This window comes from Psammomys obesus, unplaced genomic scaffold, assembly GCF_907164565.1.
Source record: "Psammomys obesus unplaced genomic scaffold, mPsaObe1.curated_primary_1811, whole genome shotgun sequence".
Lineage (NCBI taxonomy): Eukaryota > Metazoa > Chordata > Mammalia > Rodentia > Muridae > Psammomys > Psammomys obesus.
In genome coordinates, this window is record NW_026596120.1 from 2,065,430 (window position 1) to 2,088,175 (window position 22,746).

Below are 22,746 nucleotides of genomic sequence, written 5' to 3' on the forward strand. Positions count from 1 at the left end.
GAGTAGAATTCAGGAATCATAACTCAGCACTGAACACTTTGTCAGGTATTATTTACTTATAAACTACAATACGTAGTTTAATTTTTAATTTTTATATCATTTGGGGATCAAATGTTCTTTTTTTAATTTTTATTTATTTATTTTTATGTGCATTAGTGTGAAGGTGTCAGATCGCTTGCAATGGGCATTACAGACAGTTGTGAGTGGGTACCATGTGGGTGCTGGTAATTGAACCCGGGTCCTTTGGAAGAGCAGGCAGTGCTCTTAACCACTGAGCCATCTCTCCAGCCCTCAAATGTTCTTTTGTTTTGTTTTTATTTTTCAAGATAGGGTTTCTCCATGTAGCCTTGGTTATCCTGGAAATCACTATGTAAATCAGGTGGGTCTTGAATTCATAGAGATCTTCCCAACTCTGCCTCCTAAGTGCAGTGCTTAAAGGCATATGCCACCTCCACCCAGCTAAAATGTTCCATATTAACCTAGAAACACAATGTCGATTGACTTGATTGACTTGTGTTTTATTTAACTAACTTTTGTTACAAGCACTAAAATTTATAAAATTCTTTTTAATGGTTCTAAAATTTTAATTACTACTTAAACTTTTATTTATTTATTTTTGTTTTAAGGCAGAGCCTTGCTATGCAGCTCAGGTTGACCTTGAACCTCTGCTTTTATTTTCTTGCCTCATTCTACTTAGAGCTAGGATTAAAAGCATGTGGCTCTGTGTCTGGTTTTCTCTAGCTCATTTTGAATGTGTAATTTCCACAGATTAGGTTATTCTCGTGCAGAAATTTTATGATCTGATAATAGTTGATCAATTTGTGTGTACATAAAAAAATCTTTTTAAAAAGTACCCATTTCTGGCTTCTACACATTTAACAACATCTGGAAAGTACAAACTGTTTCTCGTTATCACAAGGACATTTCATTATTTATGAAGTCACTTCTTGGACTGATATAAATATTTCTATCTTTTATATTCACTTTGTATTCCTTTAAATATTGGATTGTGATGTTGTCATTTATTTAAAAAAATTCAGAAATTAAAAGGGGAAATCTTTATTTAGAATGTGAATAGGTTGTTTGCATTATCAAATTGTTCTTTAGAGCTACAGTAAATATAAAATCAGAAAATAAAAGGAGACTATTTTTTTAAAAAAAAAGTACCCATTTAAAAATAGTTTATTATTCAACTATTTCTTTGTGTTATTTTAAATCATGTGCATATGTGTTGTGTGCATGTGGCTATGTGTATATGAATGTAGTGCTTGTGTGGAGGGCACGGGTGTAGGATCTTCCTAGAGCTGGACTTACAGAAGCTTACGAATTGCCCCACATGGTTTTGTAACTGAACAAAAGAGGGTCTTCTCGAAGAGCACCGAGTATTCTTAACCACCTAGACAACTCTTCAGTGCCCGCCCCCAGCTTTAGAATAAGAAAGAATTTGTAATAGCTCTGGGGAAATGATTCCTTAATGAATAGTCAGTGATGACTTTTAGTCATTTGATGACTTCTGCCTCCTGTAAGCTAAATTTGTTGTTACCCCTTCTTGGGCTGGAAATTTGAAAGGCTAGTTGGTATAGTGCCAACATTCCGCATCTTCTCTGTTAGTCTGGAGACAGACCTGGCCTTGTGAATACCAATGGCCAGTGCTGATATTTACAGTAACACCCCTCTCTGGAGTTATCTAATCTTTTGAGATTTCAGGATCTCACTTGTCTTGCTTTGGTGCTCCTGGGCTGTTAGTTCACATTATCATGCTTCTCTTTCTCTCTCTCTCTCTCTCTCTCTCTCTCTCTCTCTTTCTCTCTCTCTCTGTATGTTGGGGAGGACAGTGATACTATAACAATACTAATGACTTAAAAAATGCTAATGCTTGAGATTAAAGCAAAAGTAATGTGAATGCTAAGCTATTACTCCAGCCCTGCAAAGATGGAATTGATGGTGTGACAATCCCATATTCTAGATGCTGTTTAAGTGTCCTCTCAAGATCACTGTTTTGTTACTGGAAAAATATATCTCTAACTTATTTTGGCACACTTTAATAGGGATTTTTTTTTCCCTTTTGCTGAATGATACAGACTTAAGTGGAAGTCCTGAAAGATATCAAATGCACAAAATGCTAAAGAAAATACAAAGGAGCATTTTGGAGATTTCTGTGTTTAAAAAAAATAAAAGAACCAACTTGATTTCTATTTTGATACAACATGAGATACAGGAGAGATTATTGCATTCTCCTGAATAAGCAACGGCGCATTCAAAAAAATGCTAAAACTTACACAGTATTTTAGAAACAATGGCTGCTAGTTATAGAGAATTGGATCACAACTACTAAAATCATTGAAAGATCAGATTTTTATGCATGTAAAAAGAATTAATATTTGACTATGTCACAAATTAAAAAACAAAACAAAACATTACCTATCCATTATATAAATAACAACACAAGGCCAAGCTTGGCTTCATGCACCTTTAACTCAGGAGGCAGAAGCGAGTGAATGGCTCTGACTTCTAGGTTAGCTTGGTCTGCATAGCAGGTTCCAGGACAACCAGGACTCTGTTTTATAAAATCAAAACAAACAAGCAAACGGTTAGATTAGATAGTAGTGAAGATGATATTGACATTGTATTGTTTATTATAGTCAACTTTGCATTGTTGTTGCGCTATTTGGGGAAAGTGAGAGCAGCATCTTTTAGGGAAAAGCAAACTGTTGACTTAGTAGCCTAGACACTAGAGTGACTAGTTGTATGATACGCACGCTTGCCTGAGACTTTCAGAGAGGCTGTTTTGTGAAGTCAGTCTGTGTGTGCTTCTCCAGTTGTTGCATGACAATAGCAGAAAGGGGCAAAAAACACTTCTAAAGCAAGGACTTTTCCAAACACAGGCATGACCACTCCTACAAACATATTGAAGACTGAGTAACTTTTCATCATTAATTGCAGGTTTGATATAAACTTTATGTGTAATGAAGCAAGTTTAAAGGATAATTAACCCATGCATTCAGGTTAAAAGTTTGAGTTTTGAACCAGTCTTTCTCCATCCTTGTTTCAAGAGCAGGTCCTTGGAAGTAAAATATCTTGTTAACTTACAGTTTGAACAACATTTTACCACCCAACATCAAATATATCCCTCACTGCTACCCTGAAAAATGCTTTATCTTTGGCCTATTTGTCTTCTCTAGTCTCTGCATTGACGAGTGTTTCTCCTTCTGAATCTTCTCAGACTTCATTATGATGACTCAAACTTCTCTCTGAACAGCTGGGAGCAGTGGTGTACACTTGTAATCCCAGCACTCTGGGAGGCAGAGGCAGGTGAATCTCTGTGATTTTGAAGCCAGCTTGATCTACAAAGTGAGTCCAGGACAGTCAAGGCTATACAGAGAAACCCTGTCTCAAGAAACAAACAAAAAGAAAAAAAAAATCTCTCTGAGCTTTCATATTTAGTTTCTTAGTGAGGTTGGGTTCTTTTAAAACACATGGCTTGTCATGAGTGAATAGTCCTCAAATGTGCTTGGAGGTCCCCATTGCCATCCAGTATCTTGAGGTTCCTACTGCCCTTTCTTTTACATCATCATTTACATTTTTTTAAAATAGTAAGACTGCCATGTGCTAGTCTCTGAGGCTTACAATCATTTATTTGGCTTACACTTTGTCCCTTTCAGCTAAATGTGCAATTACAATCATGTTCACTAACCATTCAAGTTCCATCTTTTAGCTGACTTTAGCATTAAAGTAGTCTATCTAAGGAGTTAGCATCCATTTCATATTTACTATAAGTGGGGCAGCCTATATAGAATAATTATATCTAAATCTTTTTTTTTTATAGAAGGTTTCTCTGTGTAGTCTTGGCTGTCCTGGAGTTGCTTTGTAGACCAGGCTGGTCTCGAACTCAGAGATCCGCCTGTCTTTGCCTCCCAGAGTGCTGAGATTACTGGTGTGCATCAAAACGCTTGGCTTACATTTAACTCTTACATGTACCTTGTTCCAGAGTCATGATCATTATGAAAAAAAAATAGAGCTCAATGAATTGAAGAAACTTCCTTCAGGATATCCAGTAGAGTGATTGTACAGTTTCTTATTCTGAATTTTTTTTTGAGTGTGAAAGAGGAGGTGCTAAAAATAATTATATCCAGACAACAAATATGAAGAAGGACTTCCTCAGACAAAGCAGGACACAATCAGACTGTGAGTAAATGACTCAAACAGGATCCCACTCTAGATCAGTCTAGAGAGACACCAGTAGAGAGACACCATATTTATCAGTGGCCACTAGAGAAGAACTAACACTGTGAGCAGACCAGAGGGCAAGGATAGAAACTTGTTCTCTAGCAGTGTTAATCCATTCAACCTCAAAATAAAGAAGTAAATAAATAAATAAATAAAATGCAAAGTGGGAAGAATAGGCCTTAAAAGAGAAAAACTGTAAACATAAAGTGAACAGAAACAGTTCCTAGTTGTGCCTGACTTTCTGGCTTCACTCTCTCTTACTCTAGCCTTGAACCACACTGACTTGTATTCTGTCTCTTAAATGCATCAAACTCTAAGGCTCACTCCTGTAGCTCCTGTACCATTTTCTTCTTTCTTGCTCACAGGAGTTCTCTTTTTTAAAAGGTCATCAGATTTTATGTGTGTGAGTATTTTTCTCTCACATATGTATGTGTATGTAGATATGTGTCTAGTTCCTGAGATGGTCAGAAGAAGGCTTTGAATCCCTTTGAAATGGAGTTAGAGATGGTTATGTGTGCTGTCATGTGGGTGCTTGGAAATGAATGCAGTCCCTCTGCAAGAACAAGTGCTCTTAACAGCTGAGTCTTCTCTCTAGCCCCTACTCATTCATAGGACTTTTCCTCCTCCTTCTTCTTTCAGACAGGGTTTCTCTGTTTTAACTGTCTTGGAACTCACTCTGTAGACCAGACAATTCTCCTGCCTCTGCCTCCCTAAAAGGCGAGCACCGCCACTGTCCAGCTATTAGTTCTTTATCTAATTTCCTGTGTCAGCTTTGCCCTAGTACTGAAAAAAATTATTGGTTCTTTGTGAATTTTACATCATGCACCCCAATCCCACTCATCTCCTCATCCCCTGAAACTCCCTGGTGACCATGCAATCTCCTGTCTCCACCCAAAAGAAAAAAAAATATCATTGTGGAAGCTCTGTAGTATTCCACAGTGTGTCCACAGTATACCCTTTTGACCATACTTCATTGCTTGCAAATGTTCACAGCAATGAGTCATTGGTGTGGTTTGAGGCCTCTGGCTTCTGCTAAGCTATCAACCTCCCGGGTACTCCTCTTGGATATTCTGTTGTTGCCCTATGTCATGAAGCTTCTGCAGCTTTGGATCTGTAGGACTGGCCACTTCACAGCACTCTAGCAGTTCATAAATGGAGTAGATGGGCCAACTCAGAGCCCTGGGTCTGGGCCTGGGAGGATTTTGAGCTGGCCAGTCTACCAGCTCTCCTGCACCCACACCAGCAGGTGAGCTCTCCAGCACCATTCCCCACTAGCTCATTCAATGCCTCAGCTAGAAAGGGGCAGAGCCAGCTGGCCAGGTCTCATATCCTTGGGCCAGCTCATCTACAGCACTCAATACAACAGTATTGCTGCTGGTGAGGGACAGGGCCACCTCTCCTACTCTCCTGACCCTGGGGCCACCTCTCCTGCCTGCCATAGGTGGTGAGGGATGAGGAGCCCTCCCCCCCACCGCTGCATAGTAGACAAGTTGTGAGGCCAGTTCTCCCAAGCTCACGCCCTCAGGGCCAGCTCGCCAGTGTCCCCAAATGTAGTATATGTGGGTAAATCTACAAAGTCCTGTGTTGTTGACGTCTGTCTGTCTGAAACTAATGCTCTGAGAATAAAAGATGATGGTGCAATTAATCATGCCAGGATAACAATAAAACACTGGGACAGTACAAGGTAAACATTATGTCTGAATTCTCTGCGTTAGAAGCACAGATGAGAATGGACCCATAAATGTGGATTCCTGGGCTTTGTGCCAGACCCACAGAATCAGGATGTTTGTTAAAGGGGCCCCAGTATAGGCAAGGGAGCAAAGGGGTAATCCTGAAACATGCCAAACATTCCATAGTTTGAGAACCATGGGACTGAAGATTAGAGCTTTCTTCTTTGGGTGCTTTGTCCCCAACTTGGGAGGCTTCCCTAAAGCTGTTAAAGTGTTATTAACACTGATGTTTGGGAGCCAGGCATTCATTAGCAGTTGCATAGGCACCTCTGCCTGTTCTTGAGAATTAATTTTTTTTTTGGCAAACGGCAAGAGTCTTCTTGAAACACTTCTGCAGAATGAAGACAGATTTGGGGTAATGTACTGCAGCTTGTAGGCAGTGAGAACATCAGCAATGATGGGGAGTGAGTCTGGAGAAGAGATATAGTAGGTCCTACAAAAAGATGCAAAGGTAGGAGGAAACCAAAGGTAAATTGTAAGAATATAAATAAAGACTTACAGCTGAAGCTCGTGAACATTTCCCTTCTCCTTTCTTTCAACGAGCATCTTTGAGAGCATCTTTGATTTCATGTGTGGGGTTTAAAGGTTTGACTGACACCTGTGAAACATTAAATGTTTTGTGAGCTTTTGTTAAGTGTGTCTCTGTGCTGGCAGCATGATAAATAGTTCCTATTACAGGTGATGTTGGCACAGTCAATAAAACTTTTACCAACCTGTACCATTTTTTTTCACTTAATTACATCAATAGAATTGTCTTTCTTGTCTATGTCCTTTTTCCATAGTGAGAATGAATTTCTTAATTGTCCTTTTTGGGTTTGCCAAATGCCATCATGATGCTAGATTTCTGTTCCCATCTCTTCCCAAGCTCTCCATTAATTCTTCTTTTTATGAAATCCTGATACAGAAAGATAATGTATAAATATGTATTTTCTCAATCCAAAACCCCACGCATTAACATATAGGCTTTTCTTTTCACAACCGGAAGAGCAATTCTGCACTTAAATGGCAGTTTCTGTTAAATAGCTTATTAATGATTTAATAAAACATTGAATAGTAGAGATGGTATTTCATTTAATTAATCCACTTATTTATTTCTTTTGCTGCTTGAAATGGAACTCAGGGCCTCATACGTGCTAGTATTCTACTGAGATGTCACATTTATTTGGAGATATATGTAAGATACATGAAAATTATTTACACATATCAGCTTACTATTAATTTGCATGAAGAGGGAACTGACAGAGAAGATGACCTTGTGGGGCTTTCAGTTAAAATAATATGAAGAGTGAAAATCCACCAATAGATATTTTAAAAAAGTATAAACACACATTATTTTCATTGATTACTTTGGTTTTTGTATTTTATTTCTCATTCTGTCACCTAATCATGGATTGAGTGCTTATGCCAAAACCCTGAATTTCATAGAATGAAGTAAGAAGTTATAGCTGTAACTACTCCCGATGGTGGGAACGCTGGCTGTAGAATGCTTTGTAGAACAGTTTGTCATAATTATTCATATATCTGTCTTGTCCATAAAACTTTAGATGGGCAATTGTAAAGGAAAACAATTGTAGCAGAAATTGAATATATATAGTTTTGAACCTTTTCTTCTTTGTTGTTGTTGCTGGCATAGGTCCAGGTAGTCTCTGGTGGGCCAAATGTATTGAGCAGTGATTAGCAAGTTCTTTCCCGGCTTTTCAATAAACACAGTTTTGAGCACTGTCAGAGTAACCTCTGTGCATTCACAGCACCTAACAATGCTCATTCAAAACAGATTCCTGTGTCCTTAAGCTTGCCAAGAAAGATTATTCTCTGAAATCTCTGGGGTCATGAAAGCATCCTAATCATTTCTAATATCAGCTGAGTATTTAGTCTGTTACATGGTACAGTATATAGTTTCCCGCTTCCCAGGGCACCCTTCACTCAAATAAGCAGGTGTTGACAATCCATTACATTGTTGCATTAAAAGAAAACAACTTTTAACAGAAAATATACTACTATTTCTCAGTAAAATATTAGTCTCCTCATAGTGGGCACTCGTGCTGGGAATCAATAGTTCCAATCTAATAATACCTGTAGCCCTGACAGACAAGCTGTTGTCAAGACGCTGGCATTTGAGCTGCATTTGAGCAAAGTGAAGTTCTTTTCTTTTTATTTTTCTTTCTTTCTTCTTTTTGGAGCATGGCTGTGTCTTCTTCTTTGTACCATTTCATTCTAGGTGACTGACTGCCCTCAGGTGTTTTAGTGTTTGAAGCCATGCACTGGGTGTATCATTATTCAAAGAATACACACATGAAATTACCGAGGGATAGAAACTAAGCTCCCATCATTTGGGGGCAATTTTCCTTAGTTATGGTTAGATTTGAAAACATATTTTTTTGTTTAGGCTTTTGTCTTGAGTGAACTCTAGAGCTTAAATTTTGGCATGACATTAAACTGTGTATATACAGTTTTTCTATTGTGAAATAAGTCACCACAAACTTTTTAACAAGAATGGAGTGTTGAATTTTAGGACTATTGTCCTGGTTTCAAGTTAGATAAAGCACCTTATAGAAAAATCTCACATGTGATGAACATTTCAATGCTCCGTACTTTCAAAGCCATGTAAAAATCGCAGATATTACAGATGATGTTTTTCATGCAAAAGTAACATTCATTGCTCCCATGAATATACCAACAGTTTTTATGTTTTATGATATTACAGATGAGGGTGTTTGTGATTCTGAAAGCATTGCTCATTTTATTTTATTTTATTTTTTTTGACTCAGGAGGAAAAATGAGAACTAAAGGGAACTTTGGAAAAAATACCACATCTGGCTGCAGTCTAACAAAATAAAACAATAAAAAGATTGTAAGTTTAAAGATTGACTTTCTAGGAATTCAGAATTCTGAGGACTGTGGTGTAGAATCTCAGTTCAGTCTTCAATATCAAAGCAACAACCACACCATCCACACCCAGAATTCCCACATCAAAGGAACTTAAAATTCCCAAATTCAGTTTATGTGTGTTTTTAAAGCTAAATGGCATAAATCTTGGTCCCATTTTAAAATTTATGTGTTTGGTGTCATTTGCTTTAGCACTTATAACATATACTTTACATGCAAATAATTTTTATGTCTACACTGAAATTTAATTTTTTTCTGGATAATCAAAAAATAAATTCAGAGAACTACATTATGGTCATCAACTTATTCAAACTGTTCTAAAAGTAGCCCAGCAGCAACTCAGAAAATAATAGAATCTACACCAATTTATTTTGTGTAGAAAGCTAAAAATCACAGTAATCTCAGAAAATATTATCAACACATTAGATATTTAAGAGATTAGAAAAATACCATGTGCAATATAATACTAATTGAAAAATATTTATTTTATAATGATTAAAAACACTCACAGAACAGTAACTGTAATGTCAACAGCAGGAAAAACAATATTAAAGAGGTGACTTTTGGCCCTTCATTAAAAAAATTGTAGAGCAAACTAAAATATTGAGAGCATATGCAATTGAGAAAATTAAAATTTGTCTGTGAGAATTGGAAAAATGACTACAGGTAGTCACCTAGCACAAAGCAGTAATGGGGGGTGGTGGTCCGCAAATGTGGCAAACTTGACTGACACGAACCTTGTATTTTGTTTCTGTCTATCAGTTTGCCTTTTCTAAAAATAAAGATTTGTATAAAAGTGATGCTGTATTGTATCTTATGAAATAATGTTATTAAATAATCAGATAAAAATGGAATGGATCCCCAAATCAGCTAGCTTCTTCTGTTAGAAGCACACTCAATTGCCCCACATGTACTGTTGAGATGTCTTTTATTTAGAGGCTTCACTGAGCATTTCTATGTGCACATTTTTCTAGCAAGAAAAGCTGACATCTTTCCTATGTACTGTTAGAACCTAAGAAAAAAAATAATGGAACATAGAATAATGTGAGAGACTTTTATAAGAGGAGAGAGGAAAACAGGTCTTGCTTTTCTAACGAGCCCAAGAGCCATCACTCAGAATTAAAATTTATGGGAGACGACTTTACCTTGATTGACACAGGTGAGCAGGGAGGGAAGCTGTCAGGCAGATAGGAATCACATCGGGCAGAGAGGGATCCTTAGGGTGTGGAAAATAAGAAGGGCTTGACAAAGAGAAAGCTGAAGAAAATGAAGACAAGGTGGACATTGGGAAGGAAAATGCTCAAGGAAGTTTCAACTCAAGACAAAAGCCTCACCACAATGTTGCATGTTTCATACTTAATCAGGGTGGCCATAATCTCCCTGCAATGCCTGATAGCACAGGCCAAGTGCTTCAATAATCACCAGAGAATGAATGGAAGGAATGAGAGTCTTGATGAAGAGGATGAAGCACCCAGGGTCTTGGCATTGTTTGGGGTGATTCACCTCCCCCTGTACCTCTGGGAGAAATTAGCAAGGTGGATGATGTCATTGCTGTCTGTATGCCTGTCCAGTGACCAGTGTTCTGTTAGGCTCCAGCTCTACTGAGCTATTTGAATATGACAAACTCCTTATTAAGGTTCCTAAACTTGTAATTAAAAAGGGATCGTCTAGAGAACTCTTTAATAGCTCTGCGGAAAAAACTCCTAAGTATATTAACTAAATACGAAATCAAACATCACAATTAATTATGACTGTACCAGGGCAACCCTTCCTCTGACCACGTTACCAGTTCTCCATTGGGGAACTAGTAACTATTTTGTAATGATGGCTACGTCGTTGCCTTCTGCTCTCTCCCTCCATCAACTGTTAGGTCTTTTGGATTTCATTTGTGCTCCTTTGGGTGCCAAGGCTGGTGTTTTATGGCCCCCTCTTTTAGATTGAAGTTCATGTTTGGGGCTTTGAGACTCTCAGTATAAACCTGTCATGTTTATTTCTCTCCTTCCCTTTCTTGGATAAGCTATTTCCCTATTTAAAAAAAAAATACCCTCTCATGTGCAACTGTCCCTGTGGACTTGTGTAGCTCCGCTGTTGCTTGCTCAAGCTGCTCACGGCTCCATCATTTCCCTTGGGCTTCCCCCCCCCCCCCCCCCCCCCCCCCCCCGATGTCCCAACTTAACCCATAGTATTGCCAGTGACTGGGGAGGGAGCTGCATTCCCTGAGGACTTGAAAGCCACACATCTGTGCTTGCCTCCTGGCCAGCTAGGAGACTATCTGTTCTGCACTGTGATTTTGCTGGTCGTCTTTCAGTAATTTTTCTCTTGTGGCTAGATCCATCTCCTTCCCTGAAGGGTCGCCTGCAAGGCTACTTGGGAAGGTGCCTCTGTGACTCAGGAAGCAAAATGAGAGCCGTCTCAATGGCGCTTTTGGTTAATTACTGTGTGACTTATGCTAACACACTTAAAATTTTCTGTGCTTCACTGTCCTCAGGTTGCTTATGGGAACCCATCTATTGGCCCTGGTTGTAAGGAGTTGTGAAATGATGAGTGAGGGTGAAATCTATTGATGTCTTACTGACCTAGCACAGTTTTTAGTACATAGCAAGCATCGTGGAGGGCTTGCCGGTTTCACTATTTATCTCAAGTACATTTATGGGAAAAAAGAGGCATGTGGTTTCTCTCTCTCTCTCTCTTTTTTTGTGTGTGTGTGCGTGCTGTGCGTGTGTGCTTGTGTGTGTGTGTGTATGTGTGTGTGTGTGTGTGTGTGTATGTGTATGTGTGTGTGTGATGTGTCTGCTTGTTTGGTTGTAGGGCTGAAGGAAGATTTTTTCAACCATTTCATAGCCCTAATATACTTTTTATATCCTATTATTAAAAAAACCTAACTGTACAAGAATAAACTTTCAATACATGGTAGGCTGTGAAATAAATTTTACCCAAAAAAAAAAATGACTGAAATTCTGAAATTTTGTGGTATAGATTACACTCGCCTCAGAACCATACAATATACTTACCTCAGGGATGTGGGGGAATGTATGTGGGTTGTTGTGTTACTTAGGAGGCAAAGACTTTGCAAAATGGCTGCTTTTAAATCACAAACAGGAATTTGGTCAGCTCTGTCCAGGATTAGCAGTGTATCTCTTCTGCTTCAAAAAGTACAATTTTAATCCCTTGATGAGCAAGCGTAGCTATTTTCTTTTCCTACGTGCTAATATATAGAAACACAGGAGAAGAGAAATGTTGAAAGTTAATAACCAAGTTTTTTTTTTTTTTCTAATTTAGAAATTAGACTTTTCAGTTTTAAAACTTAAAATACCTCGAGGTGAAAAAAAGAACATTTGAGGCTTTGCTCAAAGCATAGAGTTTACAATTTATGAAGTGACAACAGATTTCTTCGTAAACATGAATATTATTTGTGACAAGAGTGGTGGGGAGGAAGTGAAAGCCACACTTGTTGTGTCTTTGGAAAACAGCAGTGATTTTCGTTTTCAGGTTATAAAGCTCTAAGCCCTCAGTGTTGTCATACTTGACGAATGTCCTTCTCGGCCTGGCACTTTTGGCGAACTCACACATTTGTAACCTGCTGGAGAGGTGTAGGCTACCCTGTTGGCTACAGTCTACATGTGTCAGACGACAGATTTCGAAATGGGAACTACCCGTTCCATCATTTTAGTGTTTAAAAGCTGTGAGGTATTTAAAATGATAGAGGAATAGTCAATAAGTACTTAATACACATTTTCCCACAGAGTTAAAACCCCTTGTTTTGCTGGCAGTCCTATAGCTTATGTAGAGAGGAATAATCAGTAAGTTACAGAAATCACTGAGGCTTCACAGGTCAGAAATAAAGCTGTGTGCACGTGCGACTGAAGTCTCTGCGTTCCCACTGAAGAAGCTGCAGTTGTTTCAACGTCGTAAGGTTTGATTTGCTTTCAGGCACTATGGCAAGTTGTTTCTGCAACCTGCTCTTTCCTTTAGGTCCCCTTCTCTATGATCATCTCTTTTCTCTGACGATGACACTAATCTGCGAGATTTAAAGTATCTAAGAGTTCTACTCTCAAAACCCGGAAATAATTCAAAAAGTGTGTTTGTTTACCACACAGAGCTACTGTGTGATAAATTAAGATACTAAAAAAATCATAATACATATGTAATTGTTTGCCAAACAAGTATATTTCTACAGGATATACTACTTCATTAGTGACATGTTTTAGTAGGCATGAATTTTATCTTGATTAAAAAAAATATAGCGTGTGGTATCCTATATTATAAATATTATGGAATACCAATGACATTATACATAGTATTGAAAATTAACACTATACTAAACTTTCAGGGTAATAAAGCAATTTCTACAATAGGAGACCACTAAGGTGATTTTCTTGGAAACAGCTAATGAATCAAAGGACTAATTATCAAGTAATTAATCTGTAATATCTGATTGCTTTATAAGTAATGTACAGACAGTTTTCCTATGGTTTGTAGTTTTAATTTTGCTCAGCAAAATATAAATGGAGTGTGGTTTCCTGCAAGCATCTCTGCTGCAGGTGGGCACCTGTGTGTGTGGGCTGATGAGAGGTGGTCCCTTGCCTTTTCTTCTCATAATCATATGAAGAGTTCAGGTATGCAAACACATTTAAGTTGGACTGTAGAAAATAAGTCATTAATTTGTCTAAAGGTGCAGCATTGATTGATTGTGCCTTTATTCTGTGACTAATATTTCCAGATTTTGAAGTAATATACACTTGACATTGGGACATAAGAAATTAAAAACAGTAAACAATTTTTTAATCAAACATAAATCTCAAGTTGTAATAGAGCTCAAAGACCGAAAGACTTATGAGCTAAGAAAACATGTCTGTCTTTTACATTAAAAAAAAACTATTTAATATATTGTAATTAAACACATTTACATATACTATGTTTGCTGATTTTACTGGCGAAGACAAGAATGTTAAAGTAAAACAATTACCAATATGAAATTTACATCATGATTTATTTTCTTCTATGCCTATCACTGTGTTGCTATATGTCAGTTATGACTGAATCCACATATATATTTCTGCTACCAAAACAAGCTATCTTTTCCATTTTCTTCATTATGAATATGTGTTCTATAGGTGAATGGTGCCGATTTTGTCTTCACTGAGTATAGAAATTGTTGGTATTAAGCTGTTTTTAGGTTTGCAGACGGAAGAGTGTACCATGAGACCACATCAAAGGCTGCGTGGGGTTGTCATTAAGAACATAAAAGGGTTCCCTCTCTGTGGCCTTTAAGTTTTATGGCAGGTGCTACATAGACTTCAGGTCACTTCGGATGCCAGAAGAAGACTCCATCGACACTCATTTGTCCTTGGCTCCTTTCATCTGCTTGGAAGGTAGGCATTCTGGGTTAGAGAGGGGCTTTCGGTGATTTGAACACGGGACATCAAGCCTCTCTGATTTCAGCTGCTCTCAGCATGGAGGCTGCAGTCTTGTTCTCTCTTGCTGGACACATCTGGGGAACAGAACAATGATTCCTGTGATAATGTCATCAAGCGCCTGTGAGGCATAGATCCATGAACCTCTTTTTGGCTCTTCTCAGGAGACAAGCACAGACAGTTTTGGTATACTTAGGTAATTCAGGATAACTTATGGCAGAGATCATTTCCAAATTCTAAAGCAGTAATTAATTTGCTTAGAGTGAGATGGACATATTTCTACAGAACAGATATTTAAACAAGTAACACAAAATATCCCATTCTCTTTTTCTATAAAGCCCTCTCATACCATTATATCATCAATGAGATTAGAAAAATCTATATAGGAAATAATATCTTTGCTATCAAAATAAGGGACAATAGTGGCTAATTTAGTTGTTAGAGAAACACATGCATTGCACATGAAAGCAAATGCAATCTTCATTACATTCTTTTCTTTGAAATTTATTTCCTAGCTATATCTGTACCATCTCAGGCTTCATTAATTTAATTTTGCAAAACAGGTATATCCTTTATATTGTCATAAGCCTAAGACATATCTTAGTTAGTGTCTCCACAAGACCACACAAAATCTGCACAAGAGCTAACAAATGATCATGAGCTCTGAGGGTCTTACGTTTTTTGTCTAATGAATTAATATACTAAAGGATACAGTAAAAGCATTTTGTGCTGCTTTGATCATTCACTTACATGTCATTAAGTAGTCTCAGGATTTTATTATGGAAGGGCTCTCTTTACAAATTAGACCAAAGAACACGTTTCACACGGAAGATCAGCATATATATTGTATTTTATTTCAGATGCACATGACACAACCTTAATATTAGAGCCAGATGATTAAAAGAACATTACCTGAGCCATGAGAGTCACTGAATGAGCTATGCTAAATTGGTTGTTTTCTGTTTTGTGATTAATTGTGCTTCTAAACCATATTTTAGTGTGCTTTGTTTTTCTGTCCCCAGTCATCCCATATTATTAAAGAGAAATTCTGCATATCTCTCCTGGAGTCCAATTAAGGATTTGCATCATGACTAGATTTTTCACTTTAATTACTGTATATAAAGTAGGTTTTGACTTATTTCCATATTTATCAAACTATGCAGAAGAAGCAAAATTCATCAAATAAACAGATATCTGTGGCTATAATTGCAGCCTGCATCGAGCATGTAGGAAGAAAATATGAGGGTCCAAATTTCATTATGTAGAACAGAATAAACATCTGAATAATTAAACTGTGTATAAATCATAGTCTTGGCATAGTAAAAAGACGCAGCATCTTCATTTGATTAAAAATATTTTAAATAAATTTCTGAAGATATGTCTTGAACAGTAAACAAAAATAAGTTGAAAAAAAACTTACATATTATCAGGTCAAAATAAAGTATTGGATAATATACATTCAAATATTTAAAAATCAATGATAGCTATCTATCTGTGTGTCTGAATTTTCAAAAGGTCTTTCATCTTGCTAATACATAGAATAGAACTAACTGAAAAGGTATTAATTTTAGCACGTTATATATATATATATATATTTGTATTTATTCTAGAAAAAATGACATTGGAAAAGTGATGCATTAGTTTCTAAGACTTAAGAATATTTTCTGGCTTTCAAACGTTTATAATTTCTGCATTTATTTATAAGACAGAGCCTCACTGTGTTGCACAGGTGCCCCAGATTTCTGGGTTCAAGCAATCTTCCTGCCTCAGCTTCCTGGAAGCCAGGGCTGTCATGAAAACTAACACATAACACACAGTATTTATGAGTTAAAGCTCCAAATATACACCTTCCTTAGAAGAACTTAGTTCTCACTCTTTTCATTTAGCTGCATACTAAAGAATTTACAAGCAATGACTATAGGAGGCACTATTTTTTATCGTGTTGAAATCAATGATATGAACTATACTAATATTGCAATTAAGCCATTAGCAATTTGTAAAAAATGGAAAAGCGGGGACTTTTCATCCTAAACATCATTGCTTAACTTTTTAGATATTCAGTAAAAAGTTTCCAATGGTTTTTTTTCTTTGTTTATATTGCTTCTAAGTGTCACAAATAATGTGAGTGTATTAATTTAAAAGATTTCAAAAGGACAATTCTGTTTAAGAATTTAGCATTGTTGAGCTTCTGACAAGAAAATTTTAATATTAGGCATTACAAGGTTTCTAGGACTGTGGATTAATTTTTCTTACAGGCCCTGCTGTGACTGCACCTGGTGACTCCTGAGTTAGAGATCAAGAACAGATAGAGTAATAAAACTATTTGGGCTTTTTCAGTGTTAAGCTCTATCATACTCTGGTTCCTAAAGGTTCCCAGAGGTGAGGCTATCTGGAAGACGGGATGCTTAATGTTGTCTGAAAGCATTCATTTCTGTTAGGTGATTAAGTTTTCTATCAAACCTTCAAATGCATTGCAAATTGCAAGGGTCTGGCCTCTGAAAGTTAACTATAACTAATCATAGGAGGGCCTTTGTGTTAGAGATCACTAAAACACTGGAGGCATCTCAATTTGCACAATACAGGGACACCCACTGGGTATTTTAGCACAGAAGTACAGTGTGCTCTTAGCTTGATTTTGGGGGTTGAAGAAAAAGCTTTGGCTTTATCCAAAGAACAAGTTAACGTATACCTCTATTGTTAGCTATTCTATATGAATTCTCTACTCAGTCTCTTTTGAAGTTTCAGGAGATCTTTCTGGGTAGTCCCCTAGTTATCTCTTAACACTTAAATTTAGGAAAGTTTCAGATAACAAAAGATTGGATTATATGTAAACAATTAAAGTAACTAGCTGAACTAAGTAGAATTAGTTAGATATTGATCTCCTTGTCAGATATCAGTAGTTGTTTGGTTTAAAAGAATATTTTTAACCCATTTCTAAGGAAGAAGTAATTAGTTAGTTAGTTAGTTAGTTAATTAATTAATTAATTAATTAGGTTTTTATGAGACAAGGTTTTCTATGTAGTACAGTCCAGTCCAAGACTCACCGTCTTCCTGACTACTGCCTCCCATTCAGGGGCGACAGACATGCGTCCCATACCCTAGATGCAGATCACACATACACACTGTCATATGCCACATACCATGTGACTAAAACACAAGAGTTTCACAGTGTTTGTTGTCTACTACTAAGTGGAAATAGTGTTGAAATATTAAAGCTGTAATCACGGGAGCAAAATATTTAAATTCCATCAGTATAAGTTATAGTCTAAATAAGTAAGCTTTTTAGAATTATGACTAGAGAGCACCTCAGTGAGCACATTCCGTTAGACAGATTATTTGGCAGTGGAAAAGACACTTTTCAATAAGATGAATTCTATGGAAGGAAATTGCAGTTGACATCTATACTTTGTTGGTAATTCTGAAGTGTTTCTGATTTCATACATTGATTTGACTATAATAACAGCATTGGAAATTAGCAGTTCTTAAAAAGATACTTCAGTTTTGATTTTTAAAATGGATTTGCTTTGTGTAATATCTAGGATGAAATAAGTAAGTACAGATATTCACCTTTTCAGAAATAGACTATTTTACCTTTCATCTGTAAAGCTGTCTTTGTAAACGACCACCTGATGACACCTAGACTAGATCATTAAATTTTATTTTATTTTTTCTTTCTTTAGACAACTTGTAGGTTTTTATTGTATAAAAACAAATTATTCGCTAACTAGACTGCTAGTTTGATTTCTAAACATAGTATCCGAGGGATGTGGGCTATGGAACTTTTATTGTGAGCAACTACCCTCTTGCCATGACAAGCTTTGGAGAACTTTCTTATTATGAAAATATATTATAAAGAATGCAGCATGAATAATTTTGAATAATAAAATATACAGTATGTTCTCTGAACTGCAAACATATGTATAGCATGCACACCCCAAAATAAATAAATAAATAAGTGGAAAATGTTTTAGGGAAAGGGAATAGGGGAGAAGAGGAAGTAGGGTGGGACTGGGAAGAGTTGAGAAAGGGCCTTCAGTCAGGACATATAATGAACAAATTGTAAAAATAATTAAAAAAAATTCTGTAATTAACTGACTTTCATATAGTGTTTTCTTCAACTTTTGTTGAACACTTACCTGGAGTCAAATTTTGATTGCAATACATGAATGGGTACAATTTTCAATGTAAAATTTATTTTGTATTTTTGTTATGATAAATTGAGAATACACCAATGTGGCTACATGATGAAACTCACTTATCATTTTTTACTTAGGGTGATAGAAAGAGGGGGTTTTTTAGTTTTATGTTATTCACAGTGGAATGGTTATAGTGTTATACACTGCTACAGTTAATCTTTATTAACAGAAGCAATTAAATCAACAAAAAGTAAACTTCACATTTTCACACTTTTCAAATTTCTTGGTACTAACTCTACTACCATGGGCAATTTCAAGCTACAGTATAATCTTAAAGCAGCGTGACATAGATTTTGGATCAGCACACCATTATATAATATTTCTACTCAGTGATATGATATAAATAACCTAAAAGTTAGATAATAATACAGTGTGATAAATTAAAAATGAAGAGTTTTGAGCCAGATGAGGTGGTACTTGCTTGCAACTCTAGCATGAAGGAGGTAGATTCAAGAGTATCAGGAATTCAAGGTCAACATTGACTCCACAGTGTGTCTCAGGCCAGACTGGCTACAAAAGACCATGTCTAAAAATAAAAACCAACAAAAACAAATGAAGCAACACACCTCTGAAAAACCCAAACGGCATCAACATCATCAATGGCAAACGGCAAAAGAATTTTAAGAACTTATTACTGGTGTTGGTGAGTTGGTACAAAGCACAGACGTACCAACTTCCGAGCCTGACTTCAATCTCTTGGATCCACATGGTAGAAAGAGAGAATCATCAGTCCCTGCAAATTGTCCTGTGATCCCAAATAGTCTGTGGTATGTTAATGCCAGCATGTGCACGTTCCTGTGTATGCACACACACACTCAAATAAACAAACACAATAAAAAGAACTTATTACCACATACTTAAGATAATTTACTCGGATAATTTAAAATATATTTAACATATTTTAATTTTGGAAAGTGATTCTGTTTTACAACCGGCTCACAAAATTCCTGAAAGTTTAATCATTTAAATGTATTCAAATATAATCAGAAAATTAGAAATTTCTCAAGGGAATAGACAGACATATAGATAGATTACTATTACGGTAAACTACACCCAATTTACACACATAGGCATGTAGCTTGTCATGTATATGTAATAACATCTAACTAAAGACAATAAAGCACTTATCCAGGGCCCTCCAGGCATGTAGCTTTGTGTTAATGGCTGTGAGAACTGGAGAAATATGCATTTTTAAAGTCTCAGACAGCCATCATCTATTTGTGTGAAATAAGGCAAAGCAGTAATTAATATGGAAGGAGAGGAAGGTTTGGTGTGTGTGTGTGTGTGTGTGTGTGTGTGTGTGTGTACACACACACACACACACACACATTGGGGTAAAGCACGTATTAGCATGTGTGAGCCCCTGGTTTCCATCAGAACGTGGAATGAAGTGTTAAAATCAGAGGTAGCCCGATAACTCCATCAGGACTGGAAACACAGTAGGAGGCATGTTAGGCAAGGTAGGATAAAATCAGCTGGCCGAACAGAGTCACAAAATCCAAAATGCCTAATTCGTTACTTTTTAGCCAGTGGTGCACTGCAGCCCTCATGTAGCATAGAATTAGAATTTTGAGTAAACATTCCCAGGATCAATGAATGCTATCTCTTAGGCCACACCCTGTGATCTCATCCTCCAGCAAATCTATTTTCTTCAAGCCCCTTCTTGACATGTTTGTGAGAGCATGTCCATTCAGGGGCTGTTGTGCAACAAATAAATGTACTCTGAAGAGTCAGGTAAGGCTTCATTAATGTCTGTGTTCCTGTCTTTTCCAATGGGCTTGTAAGTAAGTGTTCAGAAGGGAAGCTGGAGAGGAAGTACACTTGTCTGCAAAGTGAAAGTATGCTCATGTAGCTATCACAGGACATAAATAAAGTAAGTTGGCATTAAGTTCCATGTCATCTAACAGCTATTATCAATTATAAAGCAAAAGGTAGATTCTGATCACAAAGAAAATATGGCAAAGAGGTATGGTTTCTCAGCACCCCAGGCAACGTTTGTCATAAGGGATCTCTCTCTCTCTCTCTCTCTCTCTCTCTCTCTGTCTCTCTGTCTCTCTCTCTCTCTCTCTCTGTGTGTGTGTTTGTATGTGTAACAGTCCTTTGTTCTGGCTAGAAGAGACAAAACACTAAACACACATTCTTTAATTTTTTACAATTTCATGTTTCCTTATATTTTCACTATGACATATTCTTCACTCTGTCTTGTCAGTGCTGAAGATGGAACCCTGAGATTTATACATGCTAGCCAAATGCTCTGCTCCTAACCTAATCCGCTAGCTCTTCTCTCCCCTACGAAAGCAAACAGCCCCCTAAGAGACAAAGCGTGCAGCATGGTGGGAGACACTCAATGCTGTGCTACGCAGATTTAGCATTTTTGTTTTGTTTCCCTAAGGTTCTTTGAATCTCATTTTTCTCAGATTTGTGTGACTTTGAATTGCCTGCCTGAAAAGTCTGCTGTCTATGTTTCTCTGTTTTTTTTTTTTTTTTTTTTTTTTTTTTTTTTTTTTTTTTTTTTTTTTGTTGTTGTTGTTGTTGTTGTTGAACATAGAACCTACCTTCATTTTATGACTTATAAGGCTAGAGGGTGCCTTTTGGCCCTGTCTCACTGAGCATCTGGGCATCTGATATATTTTTTGAGTTGGTGAATGATTTGATTCAAGAGGCACCCTGTAGTATTGGCTGTGTTTCTATTCTTTTTCTTTTTTTCTTTTTTCTTTCTTTTTTTTTTTTTTTTTTTTCTAGACAGGATGTCCCTTTGTATCCCTGGCTGTCCTGGAACTCTCTCTGGAGATCATACTGCTTCTGCCTCTGAGTTTAAAGGCATGTACCACCACAGCCCAGCTGTAGTGTTTCACATGGCTATGTATCCATAATTTATTGACATGGTGGTGTACTCCTTTAATCCCATCATTAAGGATGTTGAGGTAGATGTCTCAGAAATTTAATACCAGTCTAGGCGATGAAGTGAATTCCAAGGCAACATGGAGCTACAAGTTATACCCTATCTCAAAGGAAACAAACAAATAAACAAAACAAATTCAGTTTGTTTGACCTACCTATCTCAGGTTTTTTGTTTGTTTGTTTGTTTGTTTTTTGAGAGGGGGGCTTTGTGTAGCCTTGGCCGTTCTAGAATTCTGTAGATTAGGCTGGCCTTGAACTCATAGAGATCCACCTGCTTCTGCATCCTGATTTCTAGGATAAAAGGCTTGTGACATCACCATCTGACTAGGTTTTTCCTTTCTTAGTAGCATAGGAGAGATTGAATCCAGGGTCTTGTGCACACTGAGCAAACATTCTACCACTAAGCTATATCCCAGTTGTCTCTGCCATTTTTTATACTGGTTTTTTAAAATACTTTTTGACATAAACAAAGAGGTGATTGAGAAAAAATTTATATTGAAAAGCTAGTTTTATAAAAGCCAGATTTGGAGGAGTTTGTAGGAAGACAATAGTGGTTTCATTATCAGTGAATGTGTCCAAATGAACCTGGAAGTAAATGAAATAGAAAAGTCAATGGATTTGAACCTCAAAGAATTTTAGCAAATATGAATATGAGTCAGCTGTAGATGATTACTGTTGAACTGGCATTTTAAAGAGTCTTTTAAAGAAACATCATATTCATTACATCCCCAATACAGATCCATGTCTTTTGTCCTGCTTTGCTGCTTCTGGTTCTGTCGTCCTCAGTGAGGAATGCCACCATTTTTCTACTTAGGTATGATAGACACTTGGCTTTTGTGACCGCTCCATATTATCTCTTTTAACAACTTCACCCCTCTCCTGTTTTCCAGTGGTAGGCATTGCATTCATGGCCTTGCATGGGCTGGGCATGTGCTCTGCCATGAGCTGCCCCATTCCTTGTAATATTACATTAATTTATATAAGTATTACTTCGGATATAGTTTTCAAATGCGTGTTCCTCTTATTTTTAGCAAATTAGCCCAAAGTACCTTTTACTTCCACTCCAACAAAGTGTCATAACTTTTCAACTATTCACTTTTGTGCCTTTTCAACCTCTTTTTCAAACTATAGTTACATATACACTCTGAAAAGCAGAAGTTGTAATGTCAAATTCCCATGTGCAGTGTCATCAGTACGTTCCCAATTCCCCTGCAGGACCTGAGAGGACTCTTAGAGGCTGAGTCCAGATCTATGTTTCTAGTTTTATTCAGCAATGTAATTCTGTAGCTCAAGAACATTATTTCAGTGTCTTTACCACCTCACAGTAAGGTACAAGGCCTTTTACATCTATCTATCTATCTATCTATCTATCTATCTATCTATCTATCTATC